General features: G+C 45.5%; 1 pseudogene across 1 annotated transcript; it reads right to left on the bottom strand.

The window, feature by feature from the left end:
• Positions 1 to 6838: 6838 nt before the first annotated feature.
• LOC101561046 lies at positions 6839 to 7967 on the bottom strand (annotated as a pseudogene). The gene has a single exon (XR_192340.2). The product of XR_192340.2 is annotated as an exosome complex component RRP43 pseudogene (transcript).
• Between the last annotated feature and the right edge of the window lie 409 nt (positions 7968 to 8376).

Genomic DNA, 8376 nt, shown 5'->3' with positions numbered 1-8376 from the left:
TCAACCCTCGATTGGACAGTGTGAGGATATAAAAGAAACGCTCCGCGACGCGGAGGGTCAGAGACAGGAAGAGGGACGGAGAGAGGAACTGTGCTCTCTCGGGGTGCATCACTCAGGAGAACGATTAAAGCCTTTCTGCCGCACAAATCGTGTTGAGTGCTTTCCTGCTGGACGGGAGGGCGCCCGACACAGGGGCCTCACGCAGCAGCGTTTTCCCCCCCGCCCGCCTTCCGGCACTCAGCCTTTGAGCTGCTGTCGCCCTTCTCAGTGTGGGCACCTCCTCTGGGCTGGAGAGGGCCTCTCCCGGAGGGCAGGGACTCTGCAGCCATTTTTGAATTTGTTCTCAGAGAGTTCAGTTCTCCAGGGGCAGAACTGGAAGGCAAAGACGTCCTCAGCCCCTCTGCTTGGGGCCCTTACAGGAACCTTTTTTTTTTTAATAGTTGTGGAACCGGGGATTGAACTTGGGCCCTTATGCTTGCCAGGGAAGCGCTTATTCCACTGAGCCATCTCCCTGGCCCCTTTAATAGTTTTCTTACATGACAGTTTGATAATAGAAAATACAGGAATATAACAAAAATGATATTTGATATTACAGTTACCTTAGGCAACCTTTTCTAAATATTTTTTTGCATGTACCACGTATACAATGAAGGATTCTTGATTGAAAATAATCAATAATCCTAATTTAAATCAGCTTACACTGTCTCTCATAGCTGAAAAAGATGGATATAAGGCCTGTTTCAGATTCTATAGCTCTATTGTGCCTGTGTCCTAGTTTAGCTTTGTCTCCATGACGGTTTCTAGGATCGTGGCTGGAGCAGTCCCTGACCTTTATGTGTGGACCCCTGATCATCAAGCCAGAGACCCACGCTTCGCTTGGATTGGGCCAGTCACAGGTCTGGTGCTGCCTCGAGCCAGTACCCATGGGTGGGGAGTCAGCCCCACCCCTCTGCACCAGATGCCAGCAGGTTAGATGCTTAGGAAATCCAACACCGCCCACTATGAAGTTGTTTATAAAATATTACCTGTGGGTGAAGGTGCATACCTGTAATCCCAGCCCTTTAGAAAGCTGAGCAGGAGGATTCCAAGTTCAAGCCCACTATAAGTAATTTAGCAACTTGGTGAGTCCTTGTCTAAAAAAAAAAAAAAAAAAAAAAAAAGAAAGGAAGAAAGAAAGAGGAAAAAGGCTGGGGATATAGCTCAGTGTAAAGCCCTAGGTTCAATCCTTGCAGACAGGAAGATCTGAGCCACTAATGCCAGAAATTCCAGCAATCTTTTTTTTTTTTTGCGGAACCGGGGATCGAACTCAGGTCCTTGCACTTGTCAGGGAAGCGCTTATTCCACTGAGCCATCTCCCCGGCCCCATTTTTTTAAAAAATGCATTTGGTCCAGGGTCTCACAGTGCAGCTTGGACTTGTGGTGAACCCAGTGCTGGGATTACACGCGGACACCAGTACATCTGATCTTGGTGGCTGGCACGGCATGTGGTACCAGAGATGGAACCTGGGTCCTTGTGCTTGCCTAGGCAGGTGCTTAGACCACTGAGCTATCTCTGTGGCTCCCTTATGTGAACCTTATCCTGGGGTTTCTGGAGCCTGTCCTCTGGCCCATGTGGCCACGTGACTTTCTCCACATCACTGTGGCCCTTGTTACAGTTTGTATCTAGATGTCCCCTCCGCCCCTAAGATTCTTGTACTCATAGCCAGGGCTTTTGGGAGATGATCGAATCTCTGGGGCGTGATACTCCTCACTGGATGAGTCCACCAATGAGTGGATAGCTAAGCGTGACGTCAGGAGGGGGAAGCCAAGTGGAGGAGGTCCCCGGCCGGCCCTCCTCGTCCCTGATGCCGCTCCCTGTTTCCTGCGGGATGTGCCTGGAGCTCTCAATCCTCAGCCAGGACTCTCTGTCATGCCATTCTGCCTTGCCACCAGCTGACTGTGGGCTGAAAGCTCTGCCAACTGCGAGCCAAAATAAACTTTCTTCCTTTAAATTGTGGGTGTCGGGTATTTTGTCAGAGAACTAGACTAAGAGGTTGTTCACAGCAAGGGACTTTTCTTTGTCCCAGATGCACGCAGCTGGCTGTCAATAAATGCTCACTGAGCTAATGTACATGGGGATTAAATCGTATAATCTGTCAGTAAGGCAAGGGAGTGAGATAGGAGGAGGAAAACTTTTGTGCTGGGAACAACAGAAGAGCCAGTCTGAGACTGGGTATGGTGGCGCATGCCTGTAATCCCAGCTCGTGGGAGGCTGTAAACAGGCGGATCACTGCTAGTCTGATCTAGTAGTGAGACCCTGAACACCCTGTAGGCCCTCCCTTAAAAACAACAACAACAAAAAGAGCCAGCCTGGCTTGGGCGTTTTGCAAAGACAGGGATGCTATTGTGTGTTGGTGATATAAGGATGTGAAATTCCCAACCTGGCCTGAATGAGTTCATGTTCTCTAAAACCGAAGAATGAATTTTAGGAACAAACGGAGGTTGAAGGTAAAACTTTATTGGAAAGGAAAGCTTCTGTCGGAGAGGGACAGAAGGGACCCATGCGGGTTGCCCAGGAAGCTGTCTGCTTCAGGTTATTTTTATAGGACAAAACCATGCGGGACCAGCTTAGGCAGATACAGGGTGGGACAAAACTATGGTCAACCCATGGGATTACAAGCACCATTGCTCAGGTAAAATTTATTAGGCCCAGGACCAAATGGGGTAGCGAGTCACGTAGCAAGCGGGCGACTTTAGCTGGTGGCCTTCAGTCAATGATTCTTCCCGACTAATGAGCAATCCTGGATGCCAACTTTAGGAATGTCAGCATTTGTTTGATCTTTAGGTCTGGCTCACACCAGGAGCATCTCCCCAGTAAGGTGTCTGGTCTTTGTCATCCCCTTCGAGGGCCTGTCCCTGTCTAACTACCTACAATATTTCTATCTAACTCAGGCTGCCTGCAACATTCCCCCCTCTGAAGAAGTAACCCGAACTGCCGCGAGGGGACCATGGGCGATGACCGCTCTGGCTTCTTCACGCTGAAAGGGGTCGTAGTTGTTGATCGGCAGTCAGATGTACTCTTCAGAGGCTCTATCTAAAGGCCCTCGATAGATAACAGGCATTTTTCTCTTGGGTGGACGTATAGCTTTGAGTCTGGAGGAGACAACACCAAAGAAACAATTAAGTATGCATGGGCCCAATAATAGTATCAACAGGAGGATTATGAATATAGTTAACAAAGGTTTCCACCAGGAAGAGTTAGTAATGGCTTCCCATAAGGATGATAAAGATAAGATCCAAGGGGCTTCAAGGTCGGACATACCATTGATCTGTTTTTTTAATATCTTGAACAGCTACTGAGATATTTGCAGAAGGATCAGGAATGGACACACAACATTCAGTTTTTATAATTGCAGAAGTACCCCCTGTGCTGCTGTTAGTACATCCAGTGCCATCCGATTTTGGAGGACGGCCTGTCTCATTAATTTTACTTCTTCATTTAAAAGAGAGAGACCAGCCACAGTATCATTTAAGACCTGCTGAGTATAGCTGGTTAAGGCCTCAATGTGTTTCATGACCTCTTCTAGCCCTAGAGAAGGGATAAAGATAGAGGCCAAGTGATCATACCAGTGAAACATGCTTCTGGACCATCAATGTTGTAGGTGGAGTAAATTCGCAGGTTTGTCAATATTTTTGACACTCCTGCCTTGTAACCAGGCAAATCCTAATGTGCATCTCCCTATCCATCCAGGGGGTAACCAGGGCCACAGATTGGTTCCACAAGACCAATGAGTGCCATTAGGAGCCTTCCATCTAAGCTCACGACGATCACAACAGTCCGATGCAAACCAGTCTCCAGGCTGTAAGGTTATTGTATGTATACACTGGTCAGGGGAAGTCCATCCCAAGTTTTTAGTGGAGTTAGGCCAGTGAGAAAATGAGTGATTCTTTTGTTCCCAACATAAAGGAGCTTTTCTGCTGAGGTGTCCTATGGCGGGGGTTAACCATAGATAATCATCCCATATGACCGCTAGGCCAGTAGGGATCCTGGATAGGGACTGCCTGGGCTCCAGTGGGAACGGTGGGTCCCCTGGCTGTCTCTCTTCTGGTCCTCTGAAATCGACAAGATAATACTCATCTCCAAATGCAGTAGCAGCCTGTAAGACTGCCTGCTTTTCAGTAGAAGCTAAAGTTTGGTTTAGAATCAACATTACATCCTTCCAATCTAGTTCATAAGTCTGAGTGAGGCCTCTAAAGACCTCAATATACTTATCAGGATCATCTAAAAATTTTCCAAGGTCTGACTTTATCTGTTTTAGGTCACTAAGAGAAAAAGGTACATGAACTCTGGAAGTTCCAAATTGCCCATTTACCTCTTGTAAAGGATATTGTCCTTGAACAGCTTGCCTAAGTGCAGTTAAGGATGGGTATAGCCCTGTAGAGGGCTGGATTACAGCTGGTCTAGAAGCCCCATCCCCTAAACTAGAAGGGCCGGCAGGGCAGACCTTACTTTCAGTAATGGTGGGTGAGGCTGGGATTACAGCCGTCTCATCCTCAGGCTCCAGAGGTTGGGGAGCAGCCTCAGGCTCTGGAGTACTGGAGGTCTTAGGATCCTGAGGTTTCTGGTCTCCCTGTGGCTCATATCTACATTTTAAAACCAAATGAGGTCTATTTCTTAATGCAAAAAAATCTGAATATGAGGCATTTCTGACCATTTTCCTTCTTTTTTGCAATAACTTTCTAGCTGTAAAATGGTGTCATAGTTGATACTTCCCTCTTCACTCCATTTTGGCTCTAGTGGGTGCGCAGGCCACGCACAGGTGCAGAAAAATATTAAACGGCTTTTTCTTTTTCTTTTTTTTTTGCGGAACCGGAGATTGAACTTAAATGGCTTTTTCTCAACGTATATGGATCAAACGTCTTCCAGTGCTTAATGATGCACTCTAAAGGGGTAAGTGACTTTGACTGTGAGATTCCCATATCTGGAATACGATAAGAAATTAACACTTAGGGCGTGTCCCCTCCTTATTTCTCATTGATTCCCTCCCTCAAGGCGTCCCTTGAGTAGCCCTCTCCAGAGCAGGTGGATGCTCGTGTTGGAGAGAAGGGAGACAAGATCCCACCAGCCCATCCACCCTCGAACTGATGCGGACTCTTATCTCCTGAACACATCTCACCAACCCTTCACTTACTCTTCCTGACCATTTGTGAGTTAACAGCTACAATTAGTCCGGTGTTAGCAATGTGCACAGAAGGAAGCACAACCATGGCACAAAAGGTCAATTAGAAGGGAGCAGTTCTCGGGCTATAAAGATCACTCCTAGAGATTGATGGAACAATTGACTGGGAACCTTGACACCGTGCACTGAATCAAGTCTCTAAGCTCCTGGTTCCATCCGATCACCTAGGTAAACACCTAGGTAAACATTTTTAGCAACTAGACAAGCTTTAACCTCAGAGCTCACAGAGGAAACTTATATTTATCATATAGCAATCGCATGTTATATGTTGGTAGAGACAATACAGCTGGCAAGCATCTTACGCTTAGTTAACACGTAGGGCACAGGTATAAATCACCTTCCCCTAGTAGCCACTGCGGAATGTAAGCTATCGCAGGCTGCCTCAGCCTGATTTATGAAGGAGTGACTCATTAACTTGTTCTGAAAATCTCGAGTTGAATTCTTAGTTCATTAGCAAAAAGGGAGAAAAGGTACAATAGATAAGTGGAGATCTTTCAGTGGTCAGGAGCCAGTTTCCACCAAGGAACCTTCGGGTTTGGCGCCTTCTCCCCTCAGGCATTCTCGGTTTCTTTTGGCCCACACACCCAGAGATGTGTCCAGAAAGGAATCCAGCAGGTTCTCTGCTCAACATTCCATCAGCCACGGGCTTCAGTGGGGATTCCCCAAAGAGCGGCTGGGGAAACCTGCCCTCTGCTTCAAAGAGTGGCAGCTGCTCTAAGAGCATTTGCTAGCTGGCAGAGTAACAGCTGTTTGTCCGAGTTCTATAAGGGATAGTTAAAAGCCTGAACAAGATCACTTAGCATTCTGCAGAAAAAGGCTTTAAAGTCCATAACTTATCTCTTACACACTTAATTAGACCTAGGAGAAAAGGTTGAATCCTCCCTTACAGTAAACGTGTTTTGGTCCCATAAGTGTGCTGCTTTTGGAGATAGCTCCTTCTGGTGTCACCCAGAAGTCGGTTCTCTCCACTCTGTCTTGGGTTTAGCCTCCCGAAGGAGACCTGCCCAGAACACTAAGCCGGGACGTGGCTTTTATGTGTGTCCTCCTGGACGGGCATAGTCCTCTTTGTCTCATCTGACCCAGAGACGGGGTATGTGTCCTTTTTCTAAAATGACTTCCCTGTCTTTGGCGTTAACAAACGCTCATTTTCTAAGGGCTTCACTTAGTTGAAACAGTCAGCGTTTTCCTAATTTTACATGCCTCTAAAAAGGAAAGTATAAAGAGGTGGAAAAATTAGGAATAAAGTCAAAGCAAGGAAACTGAAACAGATCAGGCCTGAGATTCCCTCTAGCATGTAGAGGGGGATCAGAACCAGTCTTTCCCAGTGAAACCTGTCCTCCACGTCTTTAAGAACGGTTGCCGACCTAATGTCATTTAACTGGAAAAAGAGTCCCGTTTTTTCACATACAGGCATGTATATTTCTAAGTCCAAGCTGGCTAAAAGTCCTATTTTACAGAAGTTTACATAAAGTACACTAGGAGACTTACTAACTTTACTCTCTCTAGCACTATTGTCTAAAGTCAAGCAAGGAATTTCAGTACATTTAGCATCTAGTTCAAATGCAACATGTACAAGTACAAGATAGTCATAAAATGTCCTTTTAGAGAAATTTTTTTTACTTCATCTTGTTTTTTAATGTTTCAGTATTTTACACTGCTAAATGTATAAACTTTATACAAAAGTACAACCCTATGATGTTTAAATAAAAACAGGGAAATAGTTTCATGAACCAGGGTTGTTTTGCCTAAGTCATTGCTTTTTACAAATGGTTTTACTGTATATATGTGGAAGGGACCTAAGAAGTAGTAGAATCACCTTTTATAGAAGAATGTAGTTTGATATTTATTTAGTATAAAAAGTTTGTGCAGCCTAACAAATACAATTTTTATAAATCTGTTTTGAAAATGTGGTGCTGGTTTATTTGGGTTTCATGCTCTTTATTACTTCATCCATTACGGTCTTTACTTCCTTGTGTCTTGTAACTGCTCGGCTCATGCAGTCCTGAAGTTTAGCTCCTTCAGCCCCCTTCCGCCTGGTTTGTGGAGACCGCTGAGCCTGCCTTCCTCGCCCGTCGCTACTGCTCAGGTTCCTCCTGCCAGACGCTCCTCCTCTCCCGGAGGGCCAACTATCAGCAAAGTGTCATCAAATACAGCAAAAGAAGTTGCAACTGGGTGTGTTCTAATGTTCAAGACACTTTTCTTCTTTAAATCAACTTCTGCTAAAGCACTTTCTTCATTTATACCCACTTCAGGCAGCTGTACATTTTTTAAAGCCGCTAACAAAGCAAATGTGCAGGCATCCACCATGTTCCCATCATAGTGCAGGCAAATGAGCTCACAGTATAAAACCCACGCAAGCTTTCCAGAAGGAATACATAAATCCTCTTTCTGAATTATCTGCGAATTTTCGATGACATCTGCGAAGAACTGACTCGCCACCTGGGCCTCCTCTCCAGGAGGCCCAGAGTGAAATCTCGATGAACACAGCGGTGGCAGATCCACATTAGGAACAACATACCCTTCATCAGGGGCATCTGTTGGTGGTGCTGCAAATTCCGCTTTGACGCCACAAATTACTGTAGTATTTCCCAGTTTCACTAGAGCAGAACCATCTGCTGTACTAATTGAACCTATGTTGACAGTTGTGGTTCGGAATTCACCAAGCTCTCTTCCGTCAGGACGGCAGTTCTCTTTCAGAAATCTCCTGTAATACTCCAAAGGTTCCACTGTCTTGAACCCGGCCGCCATCTTCCCACCCGCGTCCTCTAGAGAAATATCATAACCTTGCAACATTTCCATGTTTTAACAGATTTACCAACAACGTTTTGACCAACATTTTAACAAAATCGTGTAAAAGACAAAGCATAAGCAATTGCAGGCAATTTTAACAGAACTATATGAAACAGAACTGTATGAGGCAAAGCATGAACAATTATGAGCAATGGGCAAAGACATATTAACACTAGAAGCATAAAAATTTGTTACCTAAGCAAGTCCCAATCCAGAATTTATGAAAGAAAAGCAAACTCATACCTCCGTCCAATGATCTCGGTGGGACCTCCAAATGATACAGGGACGTGAAATTCCTGACCTGGCCTGAATGAGTTCGTGTTCTCTAAAACGGAAGAATGAATTTTAGGAACAAACGGAGGTTGAA

This window comes from Octodon degus, unplaced genomic scaffold, assembly GCF_000260255.1.
Source record: "Octodon degus isolate 3935 unplaced genomic scaffold, OctDeg1.0 scaffold00005, whole genome shotgun sequence".
Classification (NCBI taxonomy): Eukaryota; Metazoa; Chordata; class Mammalia; order Rodentia; family Octodontidae; genus Octodon; species Octodon degus.
Note: the sequence above shows the minus strand (reverse complement) of the source record. Positions and strands in the feature narration are given on the sequence as shown.